Below are 13,234 nucleotides of genomic sequence, written 5' to 3' on the forward strand. Positions count from 1 at the left end.
GCGGGCCATCAAATTATGAGTGCAATTAGACAAAACATCTGTTAGATTGATTTTTTTCATTGTTTCAACCAGTTCTTGTGGCATTGCAGAGACAGATCACTAGTTAATTTAGTTTGATGGCCAGTAGTGTCTGTGCTAATTGAATTTTTGACTGGATGTTTGGGAGTCATAAAAAGATATGTGTATTTGTGTGTGTGTGCGTGTGTGCACGCGTGCGTATGATGTAGTAGGAAGATCACAGCCTTTGCAATCAGACAGATTCAGCTTTAATCCTCAGTTTCCTCATTCATAATATGGGATTGGTGATAAATCTGCTTTTGAGCTGGTGGTGCTTCTATAAAATAAGCGGTCCATATTCACTCATTATAGACTCTTGACATAAGATGTTCAAAGACATCTTTTTTTGTGCCATGGATCCCCTTGGCGGACTTGTGAAGCCAATGCATTCCTTCTCAAAAGAGTGTTTTTAGGGGTGCCTGGGTGGCTCAGTTGGTTAAGCGTCCAACTCTTCATTTTGGCTCAGGTCAGGATCTTGTGGTTTGTGAGATCGCGCCGCACATCATCGGGCTCTGAGCTGACGGCACAGAGCCTGCTTGGGATTCTCTGTCTCCCTCTCTGCCCTTCCCCTGCTCACGCTTGCTCTCTGTCTCTCTCAAAATAAATAAATAAACCTAAAATAAAAGAGTGTTTTTAAAATGTGTCAAAAATACATAGGTTTAAAAAGGGAGCCAATTATATTGAAATGTAGTTATCAAAATATTAGTAAACACATTTGTGATATAGTAATTGATGTGTTTTATTGATATATTCAACAGCAAGTTCTAGTGACAGGTCTAATAGCTGCCATCATTTTGAAGCACCGATGAGCATAAATGATAAATTGAGATATTCTGATCAACTGTGATGATACAAATGGAAGTGATGTTTATTGGTGACAAAGACACCATCACCACTAACAAAATGGTGGTCTGTTTCCTACATTCATAAACAACGAAAAGGCTAAATTTGAATTAGAGGTCAGTGAGGCTAAAAATGGCAACCTTTTCTTATCTCAGTTCATAGACCTCTGAGTTCAAATTCCTGCTTGGATCCCAGGTTAAAACCCCTACTCTATGGTAACATTGACTTACAGAAATCTTTCTATGCCTCTCACCTTCTCCGGAACTTTGTAAATCGAATCTGTATGTGATGGCTGTGGAACTTTCTGCCCTCCAGTTGCCGGTCATAGGCTTGTCTTCACCTGAGGATTCTGGAAGCAATGCTGACTGCCACCTGTAGCCCCCTCAGTGTACATTTGATGTGCCATCATGTGACTGAGAGGAGCATGTGTGTGTTTACACATGGAGAGACCTTTGTTTCTTTTTTCTTTCTCTTTCTTTCTTTCTTTCTTTCTTTCTTTCTTTCTTTCTTTCTTTCTTTCTTTCTTTCTCTCTCTCTCTCTCTCTCTCTCTCTCTCTCTCTCTCTCTCTCTCTCTCTCTCTCTCCGAGAGACAGAGACGGTGTGAACGAGGAAGGGCAGAGAAAGAAAAAGAAAATCCCAAGCAGGCTCTGTGGAGTCAGTGCACAGAGCCTGATGCAGGGCTCGAACCCATGAACTGTGAGATCATGACCTGAGCCGAAGTCGGACACTTAACCGACTGAGCTACCCAGGCACCCGTGTTTCTTTTTTTTTTTTTTTTTTTAAGTTTATTTATTTTTGAGAGACAGAGCATGAGAAGGGGAGGGGCAGAGAGAGACAGAGAGAGAATCCCAAGCAGGCTCTGTGCTGCCAGCACAGAGCTGTACGTGAGGCTCGAACTCACGAACCGTGAGATCATGACCTGAGCTGAAACCAAGAGTCAGACGCTTAGCCGACTGAGCCACCCAGGTGCCCCTCACCTGGAGAGACCTTTGAAATGTCCCAAATAAGTTTCTTCTGCTTACTTATTGAGGATGTCTTTGTGCCCAGTGTCCTTTACACTTTCTAATTGCCATCACTGACCATGCTGGCCACGCTTGCTTCTGAGGAAACTCCAATGTCTCCATAGCCCCTTGTGTTAAAAAATGATCTCCCTTGCCTGCGGCAAGCTATTTGTCCTCTGAACTTTATTTATAAACACCCCCACAGTGAAGGCATCTGTTTCTTCATGTTAATTTCACCGGCTCCTGTCTTCCTAGCCTGGAAGGACAATTCCTGCCCATGGGTTGGCCGGGCCAGAGAAGCACGTAGTGCCAGAGCCGGGCTGGGAGAGAAGGGCCCGCCGCATGCCCCACAGAACAGGCAGATGGAAATGTGCGGTGTGGGGGGACCATCTCCTGACCTGTGAAGCCCTGACACCAAGACCAGCATGATCACGCTCTCTACTCAGGCTGCAGAAATAAATGAGGTGGAGAAACAAAGAATCCAGAAAGAAAAGAAAAGCCCACTTTCTGTGTAGGGGTCGGGGTGGGGGGAGTATAAGCTGCCAAAGCTGGAATAAAAGGTCTTCCTACTTTTGCCACTGATAAGGGCTGAGTCACACATTTGGCTCTCTGTGCTTGGAAACTGGCCTGTGACGTCAGCCCAGAAGAAATCCTTGAGAAACGACATGGACCTTGCAACTTGTTGATCACGATCGCTTCTGTGTCCTCCTCGCTGAGCTTTTTGTGAACTCCCTCATGCCCCTTCTAGGGGTGATGTGTGGAGGAAACTAGGTGGCTTGGAGTTGCAAACAAAGAAAGGAGAGAAGAGGTGGAGTTCTGTGCTGGCTTCTGAGGTGAACTAGAAGTCACCAATGAAAATGCCGGAGCAGGGACCACGTGAGGTGGCTCCTTGATGTATCACATAACAGTGGGCATTGTCCACCGAGGGGGGGAGGGGCCGTTCGTACATAGAAGAGGAATAAGACGGTGTGCTAGACTTCGCTGTCTGAGGAAGAGATTTCCCTGCTGAGGCACCAAGAGCTAGCTAGTGGCAGTCGCAGACCCCTGGTTAGGAGAGGACAGAGGGATGACAGCATGATTAATTAAAAACCCAGGTTGACCCTGAAACAATCAAGTGAGTAATAATGAAGCCCCTCAGCCTCCTTGGCAGCAAAGAAATTACACTAAATGCTTCAAACCAGCTTAAGGCCCCTATTCTTCTAGTCTGGCTATAATCTTCTACCTGATTTTCACCACACCTTGTAGTCAGATTGTAGGCCTCTGGTAACGCCGGCGTGTTTATCCGTGAGATAAACTTGCCCTAACAAGAAGTCACAGCTACGTTCAGTCAAGGACATGTTATGCAACAAAAGTGTGGGTCTTCGGTGATAGAAGAATGGAGGGCAGCATTCTGTACCCCTTATACAGGGATCCTGCCTCTACTGTCCTTTCGATATTGTTGTCCTACCTCTTCGTGTAGATGGCTAAGTACATAAAGAGGAGAGGATAGGCGATGTAACCTGTAGTTCTACTACCCAGACCTTCCCAGGGTTCCCAGCTTCTTTTCTACATTTCTTCTCTTTGCTTGGCTTCAGTTTCATCTGTCAAATTATGGTTTGGACTGGATTTCTTTCATAGCTATTTGTCAAAGGGAGCAAAGCTGATGGAGGCCAAGCCTTTGGCTCCAAGTTGCTCCCTGTTCAATGGATCACACAGTGTGGTCAGTTGGTTGCATCCCCAACAGATGGACCCTCTTGCTCGATGCCACCTTGCCACTTGGGATGACCCTCTCTTATGGCCAGTTCCCTGAGCTGAGCACCCAGCGCTATGCTTTTCAATGACCATTCTTTTAACCAACCCTTTCAAATTCATACTTGGCATGGGGCCCAATGCCCGGTGCTTTGACACACCTTTCACTTAGTTCTATTCATTATTAGATTCTTAGGGCAGGGTCAGTCCCTGGCACATGGAAGTTTTGGTAAAAAAAAAAAAAAAAAAAAAAAAAAAAAAAAAAAAAAGGGATTTGGGAGGGAATGTGAGTGCTGGATTTAGACTAGGTCTGGGTCCTAGGCCTCTTTTCCAGCAGTGTGATCTTGGACCAGGGATTTACCCTCGCTAAACCTGAATGCCCTCATTTGTAAAATGGGTAATAAAATCTTCAAGAGGCTCATCACGAGGTGAAACACTATATTGAAAATTCTGGTATATACTAGGTGTTCCACATATAGAAAACAGATGGACGGATGGATGGATGGATGGGTGGATGGATGATTAGAGTCCAAGAAACAAATGATGAACCAAGACTGAATCTCTGGGCCACAGGCCTTCATTCTCTCCCTTCACATCTGGTCTCAGGAGAGCTCCTGACGTGAGCCACTGAATTTCAGGTGTGAGTGTAGGTCGACATTCTGGCTCCCTCCCTGAGAAACATTTGCATCTTAAATCAAATTTCTAATCATCTGGTTTAAGTAATGTTTCCTATTATTTCAGAGGGTTTACAGTTTCCCCTGGAGCCCATCTGTGAACCCTGTGCCACCCATTAAGAACCCCTTATGTTTCAACAAGTATTGATTGGGAGGTCACAGAGAAGTAGATAAGAGACTTGTCGGGTAGGATGCATTTTAATTGGAAGCAAATCAGGATACGATTTTAGTAATTGAGGCATGAAGCAATAATCGCCTGAGTGCCGGCGGTGCCAGTATGAGCAGAAAGGAAAAACAGATTCCAGAGGCCTTAAGTGGTGAGAAGTGAACATTGTGAGGCCCAAGCAGATGTGAGGAGAGAGCAAGAAAGAACAGTGCAGAGAGGCTCCAAGCCTTGAACCTGCACGGGGGAGGTAATGGCACTTCCCTTGGGAGCCATAAGACAGCATAGAGGGGAGCTGGCTCTCTGGGGGACAGATGCTAAATCTGGCCTTAGCCATAGTGCATTTGGGTGGTTAAGAAGCAGCCGGTGGCGGGGGTGGGGGGCGGTGGGGGATGTCTACCAGGCAGTTGGAGATACAAAATCCTGCAGGAAAATGGTTCCTTCCAGCACCAGCATTGTGATTCTGTGATGATCGGGGGGGACAAACTGGGGCCGGAGCTTTGATGTGGGGATCTTCACCTTTGATGTAAGGTTGGGGGAGTCATGAAGGTAGATAAAATGTCTGAGGGAAATAATGTAGAAACAAATGCTTTAGGACCAAGTACCGAATCTTGAAATAAGCCCATATTTTATTTTTTTTTTATTTCACTATCTTTTAAAATATAATTTATTGTCAAATTGGTTTCCATACAACACCCAGTGCCCATCCCAACAAGTGCCCTCCTCTGTGCCCATCACCCACTTTCCCCTCTCCCCCACCCCACCTCAACCTTTAGTTCTCAGTCCTTAAGAGTCTCTTATGGTTTGCTGGTTTGCCTCCCTCCTTCTCTGTAACTTTTTCCCGCTTCCCCTCCCGCATGGTCTTCTGTTATGTTTCTCAAGATTCACATATGAGTGAAAACATATGGTATCTGTCTTTCTCTGCCTGACTTATTTCACTTAGCATAATACCCTCCAGTTCCTTCCACGTTGCTGCAAATGGCCAGACTTCACTCTTTCTCATTGCCGAGTAGTATTCCATTGTATATATAAACCACATCTTCTTTATCCACTCATCAGTTGATGGGCATTTGGGCTGTTTCTATAATTTGGCTATTGTCAAAAATGCTGCTATAAACATTGGGGTCCATGTGCCCCTATGCATCAGCACTCCTGTATCCAAAAATAAGCCCATACTTAGAGGCTTAGACCAAAAGGAGTCAAGAGAGGGACAGAGAAGGAGAGAGAGAGGGAGAGAGACAGAGAAGAGGTACACTGCCAGATAGGGGAACATCTCAGCAGAGGGTGGACCTCCCAACCAGGAAAAGGATGAGGACGTAGGCACATCTCAAAAGACGTAGACAGATGGAGCCTGAGAGGAAGTTCTTTCTCCCTGCTGATGCTCAGACAACATTTGGGGAACACCTGAGCTGAGCTCAAGCCTAGGAGAAGGAGAGGAGGCAACACAGGGGATTGTGAGTTACTTTGCGTTTCAATCTGGATGACTGAGAAAACCACCGAAGTGTCTGACAGCCCATTAGTGATCATACTATGTTTTCTGCATCAGACAGATGGGAGCCCCAGATAGAATTTAAGTCCACTTTACGGGAAACTTGAAAAGTTACAATTTTGTATACTTGAGTTAGTGACTATAAAATTCATACCATCCAAACTGTAATAGCTTGAATGCACAAGGGCATTTACTGTCTTCTGTCTCGACAGGTGTATGGATAAGCCCTCTGTTATCTCATTCGATTCTACTCCTGAAGACACGTAAGTCACATATCATAGTTCCCATTTTACAGATGAAGGAACGAGGCTCAGAGAGATAAAAAGAAGATTTCCCAAGTCACAGTCCCAAGTGGCCATGCAAGAACCCTAATCTGGGATTTTGGACTCCCGATTCAGTACTTCTTCCACACCAGACCTTCCTCCAAAGATAGGCTTACTATCCCTTTAGGAGTCCGTTTTGGTTTATATCTTCCACATTATGTAACCCAAGTTACAGACTCCAATGGATCCTTTGGGTTAATGTGCTATCAATTTCACTTATTAATTATAATGACATAGGCATGTGTTCTGTGTGTGTGTGTGTGTGTGTGTGTGTGTGTGTACGCACCTGTGTGTACACTTTGGGGAAGGGACAATTCAAAGATAATTTCGAGCCATGAGCCTTCCAACATCCTCAAAATACAAGATCACGTGGCAGCCAAAGCCTGGACTCGCTGTAGCAGTAGAGCCCAGTTCCCTCCCTCCTGCTTGCCTCAGTTCCTTACCTGTACAATGAGGAAGGATGATAATATCTGTTTTGTAGGGAGGCTGAGAAGATGAAATGAGGTCATTTGTGTAAAGTGCCTGGCCCTCTAATCTTCCTGTTGTATGTGCACAGCACACCATGGCCAGTCACCAACCCAAGCAATACCCTGTGGAGGGCTGCCCAGGATAATGGCAGGGATGCTTGAGCGGCTCAGGTACCATCAGCTGGGGCCTGGGGCCTGGCTGTCCTTTCAGCCCCTTCTCTTTTTTTAATGTGTATTCACTTTTTGAAAGAGAGGGAGAGAGTGCGCACGAGCATGAGCAGGGGAGGGGCACAGCGAGAGGGAGACACAGACTCTGAAGCAGGCTCCAGGCTCTGAGCTGTCAGCACAGAGCCCGAGAGCGCAGGGCTCGAACCCATGAACTGTGAGATCATGAACTGGGTCGAGATCAAGAGTCACTTAAAGGACTGAGCCGCCCAGGCGCCCCTCCCTCCTCTCCACCCCTTCTGCAGCCTGGAGGAAAAAGCTAGGAGGGCCAGATGGGGAGAGGTTGAGACAAAAGCCGGGCTTGTGATGTTGTCCACCTGAAACTAAAGTAACATTGTGTGTCAGATGCTTTTTAAAAACCCCAAGGCCTGGGAAAGTAATGTGACTGGCTCTAATGGAGAGGCTTGCCTCACAAGAGGATTGTTTTAGAAAAGCCTGTTAATCTCTCCTAAGAGAGACAGTAAGCAGGGAGGGTTGGGAGCTCCACCCTTTTGGACCAGCCCTTTTCAAATAGTCTCAAGATCTCGGCTCACGTGGTGAATGTACAAGGCCAGAGAGCAGCAGGGAGACTCAGGAAGAGATAAGAAGGAGCTTGGGATGCCGACCCCCAGGCCAAGGGGCAGGGAGAGATAGGCCAGACCCCTGAGGGCCCTCTAGGAACTGCAGGCATTTGTAGAAGGAGCTGGAAGGGGTAGAGGTGTGGGAGGGGGCACGTGGGAGTGGAGGGGTACGGGAAGCAGAAAGAAATGGTAACATTTCCATCAGCTTTAGGTAAAATATAACAGATTTTCCTATGTGATCCTGAATCTGGATCTGGGAGGTAGTTTCCAAAAGATGACCTTGGAAAATAGTTTGAGGAAAGCAAAGGGGGACCTTCCAAGGAGATATACAGAGAAAGAGGTGAGTTCCTGAACTTCAGTCAAGACCACGGCCTCACCACATCCTGGTCCATGGCAGGGGCCCAATAAAAATTGTTGAAGGAGCCAGTGAATTATATCCACACCTCACACTGGCCACTGGCAGATGAAACCTTGGTTTGGGTCATAGGCAGGGTGAAAAGCTGAACCAACCCTGCCAATTCTGCTTGAGCTGAATGCAACCATGTCCCAAGAAAGAAGTGACTTAGAAAAATGTAAATGCTCACCATGCACTTTCTATTGCTCTTCGGGTGGATTACATCTCCCAGCCGTGGTCATCTTGCTAGAGGTGGGAAACACAGGAGTTTGGGTGGAGTGGGGCCGAGACCATGATAAGCACCCTTCTCCTATCCAAACCTCCTTTGCAGAGTGACTGAGGTTTCTGATCAAGAATGTTGTCAGTTTACATCTGTGATTCTTCTGGAGGTGTCTGCATTTTAGGCATCTTTTGCCATGACAAGAAAGTGTGTCCCTTTCTAAAAGGACTTCTGACATCAGGAGGCAGGTTGGGAAGGTTTTTGTGAGGAGCATGAGAGCCTTCTGGAATCTTGGAGGATGGGCTGTTGCCACTGACTCATCCTCTCCATTGCAGCTGGTCCTGGTTAGGACCCCTGACATTCCCTAGGCCCTAGCAGCTCCGAGTACAGCACATGGATCTTTCTGTCACCGGCTTTGGTTGGAGAAGAGAGTTCATCTGCCTTTGAACTGGTTAGCTGGGTGAGAGTAACCAACTAGAATGTAATTGAGAAGGTGCCGATTCCCCCAGACCAGTCGCAGGGTACCTGGGTGCCATTAGGAGACCACAGTGCCTGTCTTGCGGTTCACTCAGTGCTGCTCACCCTTCTGAAACCAGCCAGCTGTGTGCCTTCTAGTTTCTCCTTGACCTCTGGCTTGCCCTGCTCCTCGTGAAGATCTCCTGTCTCTCATTTATTTAATGGTGTCTACAGTCCGTATCAGCAATTTTCAAACCTGGTTGTGTGCCAGAACTACCCAAGAAACTTAGTGCAGGTAATAATAGTTCATGCTTATTACCTGCTGGGCATTGTTATAAGGAGTTTCTAACACTGTCCAGAGTCTGCTTTTCAGAATCCCAACACTGACCTCCCAAATCAGGAGCTCCTTGGGGTAAAGCCAGATGTTCATATTTTTTTTAAAGGTCTACAAGAAACTCTCACATGAACCAAAGAACGAGGTTAATGGTAAACCATGAGAACTAATTCTACACTTGGCCAGGGGAGAATATGTAGAATTTTCCAGAATACTGGCACATGCCCTATATGTGTCAGTTTTTTAGGACAGAGAAGACCCCACCCTCACCTCCTTCTGTGGGACAGAGAATATACCTTTGTTCATCTATCCATTAACTAATTCAAAAAAATGCTACTGGAAGCCTACTGTATGCCAAGTGCTACTCTAGATGCTAGGAAACATGGAGCATATATTTTAGATGAAGGAGGCAGACAATAAATAAGGACAGAAGTGAATATATAACATGCCAGGTAGTGATAAGTGCTATCAAGAAAAAAATAATGCAGGGTCCAATGATAGATGGTGGGATGGGATGGAGTGAGGATGTGTGGATGACTTTAGATAAGGGGTTTGGGAAGATCTCTTTGGTAAACAGACACATGAATGAAATCAGGAAGGAAGAAATGTAGATATAGGGGAAGAGCATTTCTAGGAAGGGAAAATGGCAAGTGCAAAGGTCCTGAGGTGGGAGCAAAGGTCCTGAGGTGGGAGCAGCTTGGCAGATTTTAAGACCTCCAAGGAGGGGCGGCTCGGTGGCTCAGTTGGTTGAGTGTCCAACTCTTGATTTCAGCTCAGGTCATGATCTCATGGTTCGTGGGATTGAGTCCTATGTTGGACCCTGTGCTGACAGTGTGGAGCCTGCTTGGGATTCTCTCTCTCCCTGCCCCTCCCCTGCTCATGCTTTCTTTGTAAATAAATAAATAAATAAACATTAAAAAAATGAATAAAGACCTCCAAGGAAGCCAGAGTAGCTGGAGCCCAATAGTAAGAAAGACATTGGTAGGAAATGAGGTCCTAGAAGAAGCCAAGGCAGGTCGTGCAGGGCTTTGCATGTCTAGGTACAGATTTCTATTTTAGTGTTTGTGACATGGGACAACTCGAGATTCTGAGTAGAAAGGCAACACTATCTGACTTGCCTTTTAAAAGGACCAGTTTAGGAGGTGCCTGGGTGGCTCAGTTAAGCATCTGACCTCGGCGCAGGTCATGATCTCGAGGTTCATGAGTTTGAGCCCCACGTCGTCGGGCTCTCTGCTGTCAGGGCAGGGCCCGCTAGGGATCCTCTCTATCCCTGTCTCTCTGCCCCTCCCCCACTTGTGCCCTTGTTCTCTCTCTCAAAAATAAATAAACATAAAAAAAGACCAATTTAAAAGAGAATAGACTGGTAGGATATTGCAATAGTTTAGGTGAGAGATAATGAGAGCTTGGACCAGGGTGGTAGCAGTGAGGGCAGAGAGAAATGGTTGATTCTGGATTTTTTTTGATCTCCTAGTGGATATTTTAAAGCTGTGGGAGTGGATGAGCTCAGTTAGGAATGTGTGGCTAGCTAGAGTAGGCGAGAGACTCAGAGTGCTCTGGAACATCCCACACTTTTGGATAGGGAGAAGTGAGGGGATTCGGGAAGAGACAGAGAAGGAGTGGCCAAAGAGATGAGATGAGAGCAATGTCAGACGCTGCTGCCAGGCGGAGCCAGAGAGGTGGAGCGTGGGCCACTGGGTTTGACAACATGGAAGTCTCCGATGACCTGGAGGAGGAGGGTTTTGGGGGGAGTAGGTGAGGCCTGATTGGAAAGGGATCTGGAAAGACTAGGAGCAGAGAAAGCAGAGACAGCAAGCTTAGACTCGTTTCATGTGCCTTTAACTACAGAATGGACCAGGGAAACAGATAGGCAGCTGGCGGTGGCTGTGGGGTCAAGAGAGACTGTTAAAGGTGGGCCACAGTTCCCGAATGTCTGTCTCCCCGCAGGCGGTACTTACTACCCGGCTGGGAGGGGGGATTGACGGTTGCAGGGGAGCGTCTTTGAAACTGTGAGAGCTGACGGGATTCCAGGACACAGGGGAGGACGCGGCCTTACAGCATTGTGGGAAGGTCCCGCACAAGGGAATGCAGTGTGGAGGGTAGGGAGGCGGGGGAGGCGGGGGGCAGTTGGTGGTGGGCTCACGTGGGATTTCACTTCTGATGACTTCAATTTTCTCAGTAAATAAGATGGAAGGCCGTGAGCTGAGAGTAAGGAGGGAGCCTTCTACTTTATTCTTCTATACTGAACAGCCGAGAATTTTAATTTATAAGCTGTCCTTGCAGGTTTTTCTTCCAGAAACATCGGTTTTTCTTTTATAACATATTTATGTGACTTTTTAAGCACAAGCTTTGGGGGGACTCGGCAATTTCAGGCATGCATGGTCTTTGGGGATGTTCTCTTCAGAATCAAAACACCAGGCACTGGTCCCCACTGACTACAGCCAGTTTTTCAGCTGAAAACCCACCCCCTATCCCCCAGGGAGACATCAAATAGGGTCTTGTTAACATTAGAACGTTAATTCGAAGAGGTAATTCTTGTTTCGCGTCTGGCCTATGAATCCCCATGTTTCTATCCCATTCTCCTACGTACCTCAAAAATTCTCCTTCACTTGACTCCTCAGTGGATATCCCTGCCTTGTTTTCCCTAACCCAGTGGTTCTCAAACTTGAACGTGCGCCCGAACCCCCCCCTCCACCCCCGCCCCCGCCCGAGGGCCGGTGAAAACACCGAGTGCTGGGCCTCAATGCAGAGTTTCTGCCTCAGCAGGGCTCAGGGTGGGGCCCATGAATCTGCATTTCTGCCAAGTCCTCAGGAACGCTGTGGCTGCTACAGTCTGCGGACCACACTTTGAGAACCACTGCCCTAATCGATTTACTCTTTTCCAATAGCATAGCCTCTCTGTGGACCCGCAGGGGCGGTGGGGCGGATGATATAAAGGAGGATGGTTCACAAGCTTGCTCCCCCCTTCTCTCTTTCCCGTGCAAGCGCCTGAACCAGCCCTGACAGAGGAGACCCTGGGATGGGTGGACCTTTGGTCTCCCCTGCAAGCATCTCAGGTAATGCTCGTGTCTGTCCTTGCCCGAAAGCAGTCACGACTGCAACATCCCTAGGGTGCTTTCATCTTTCAAGTCCTGATCCCTAAGTGCCCCTTCCCACCCTCGGCTCACACACATCGCCTTCCCCTGCTCAGATCCCTGATCTCTGACTTTCCCCCGTCTGCTGCCACTTGCTCCCAGCGAGCTCTGGGTATAGGATGGATGGGCCTTCATAATAACCCTGGCAGGCAGCGGTGGGGCCAGGGCCTCCCCTTTGAGGCTGGTGTGTCTTTGATTCCTTGACAGATTAGCAGCGCACAGAAGCGGAGCCCGTGTGAGAGGCTGCCGCGAAAGGGCCAGCTCTCGGCACGACACACGCCTCTAGTCCACCGTGACTGGCAGGTACGGGGAAAAGCTATTTACAGCGCCCGGCAAGCTAGATGCTTGTTCTGAAGAGCCTGCGTGGCCTAAAAATACCACAAAGGGTGGGAGGGAGAGAAAGGAAACTTCAGCATGGAATATTTTCAAAAAATTAAAAATAGAAAGGCCTTTGGTAAACGAGAGTCGCCAGTTGCTGTCCTGCTCACCTCCTACGGGGCTTTTAGGATTCCCAGCAGACAGCCAGTGGCCGGCATGACAGGAACAGTGACATGATTTCGGGGAACGGAGTCAGGCCACCGATAGATGCATGGCAGAAGCCAGGGCAGAAAAAGGCAAGTGCCACGTGCTGAGCCACACTGATTGGGATTGACAATGAGGCGGTCCGGGAATTAATGAGACCCAATAGATGTGGGGTTCACCTCCAATTTGATGAACCACTTTGTCAGGCTTGCTTAACCTCGGTCTCAAATCAGTGAGATTGTCGAGTGTGCCACGGAGTCTGTCTGATTTTACTTCTCTTCTCGTTAGGATGCTAGGATGCGCCTTAGCTCTCTTAGCGGCCTCTCCCCTCCTCCTCCCTCCCGTCCCTACAGCCTCTTCACTCATTCTAAGCTCTGGCAGATAAATGATTCAGTTTGGTTTAGTTTCATTCTTATTGTCTTTCTTAGAAAAGGTCTGGATTGGCGAGGTAAACAAATGTTCCCACCGTGAATGAGTTGCCCTGATCGAGGACCTCATAAGCAGGTAGATCTGGCCCAGCACTAGCAAGATCCTGGGGCGAGGGAAGCTGTGGCATGTTAGAATCCAGAAGGTTTACCTTGTCCCTCTGTCTAGTTCCCGGAGAAAAAGTGGCACCTGAGAAAACACTGGAATTATGCAGAGGAGG

At 47.6% G+C, this 13,234-nt stretch overlaps 1 long non-coding RNA gene across 1 annotated transcript in view; it reads left to right on the top strand.

The window, feature by feature from the left end:
- The window catches only part of LOC109496475, a 269,632-nt gene that overhangs the window by 88,359 nt on the left and 168,039 nt on the right, over positions 1-13,234 (top strand). Inside the window, exon 6 of the long non-coding RNA XR_002739828.2 lies at positions 6,169-6,219. This is a non-coding gene — a long non-coding RNA (uncharacterized LOC109496475). The remainder of the gene's footprint in view (positions 1-6,168; positions 6,220-13,234) is intronic.

This window comes from Felis catus, chromosome X (genome assembly GCF_018350175.1).
Source record: "Felis catus isolate Fca126 chromosome X, F.catus_Fca126_mat1.0, whole genome shotgun sequence".
Classification (NCBI taxonomy): Eukaryota; Metazoa; Chordata; class Mammalia; order Carnivora; family Felidae; genus Felis; species Felis catus.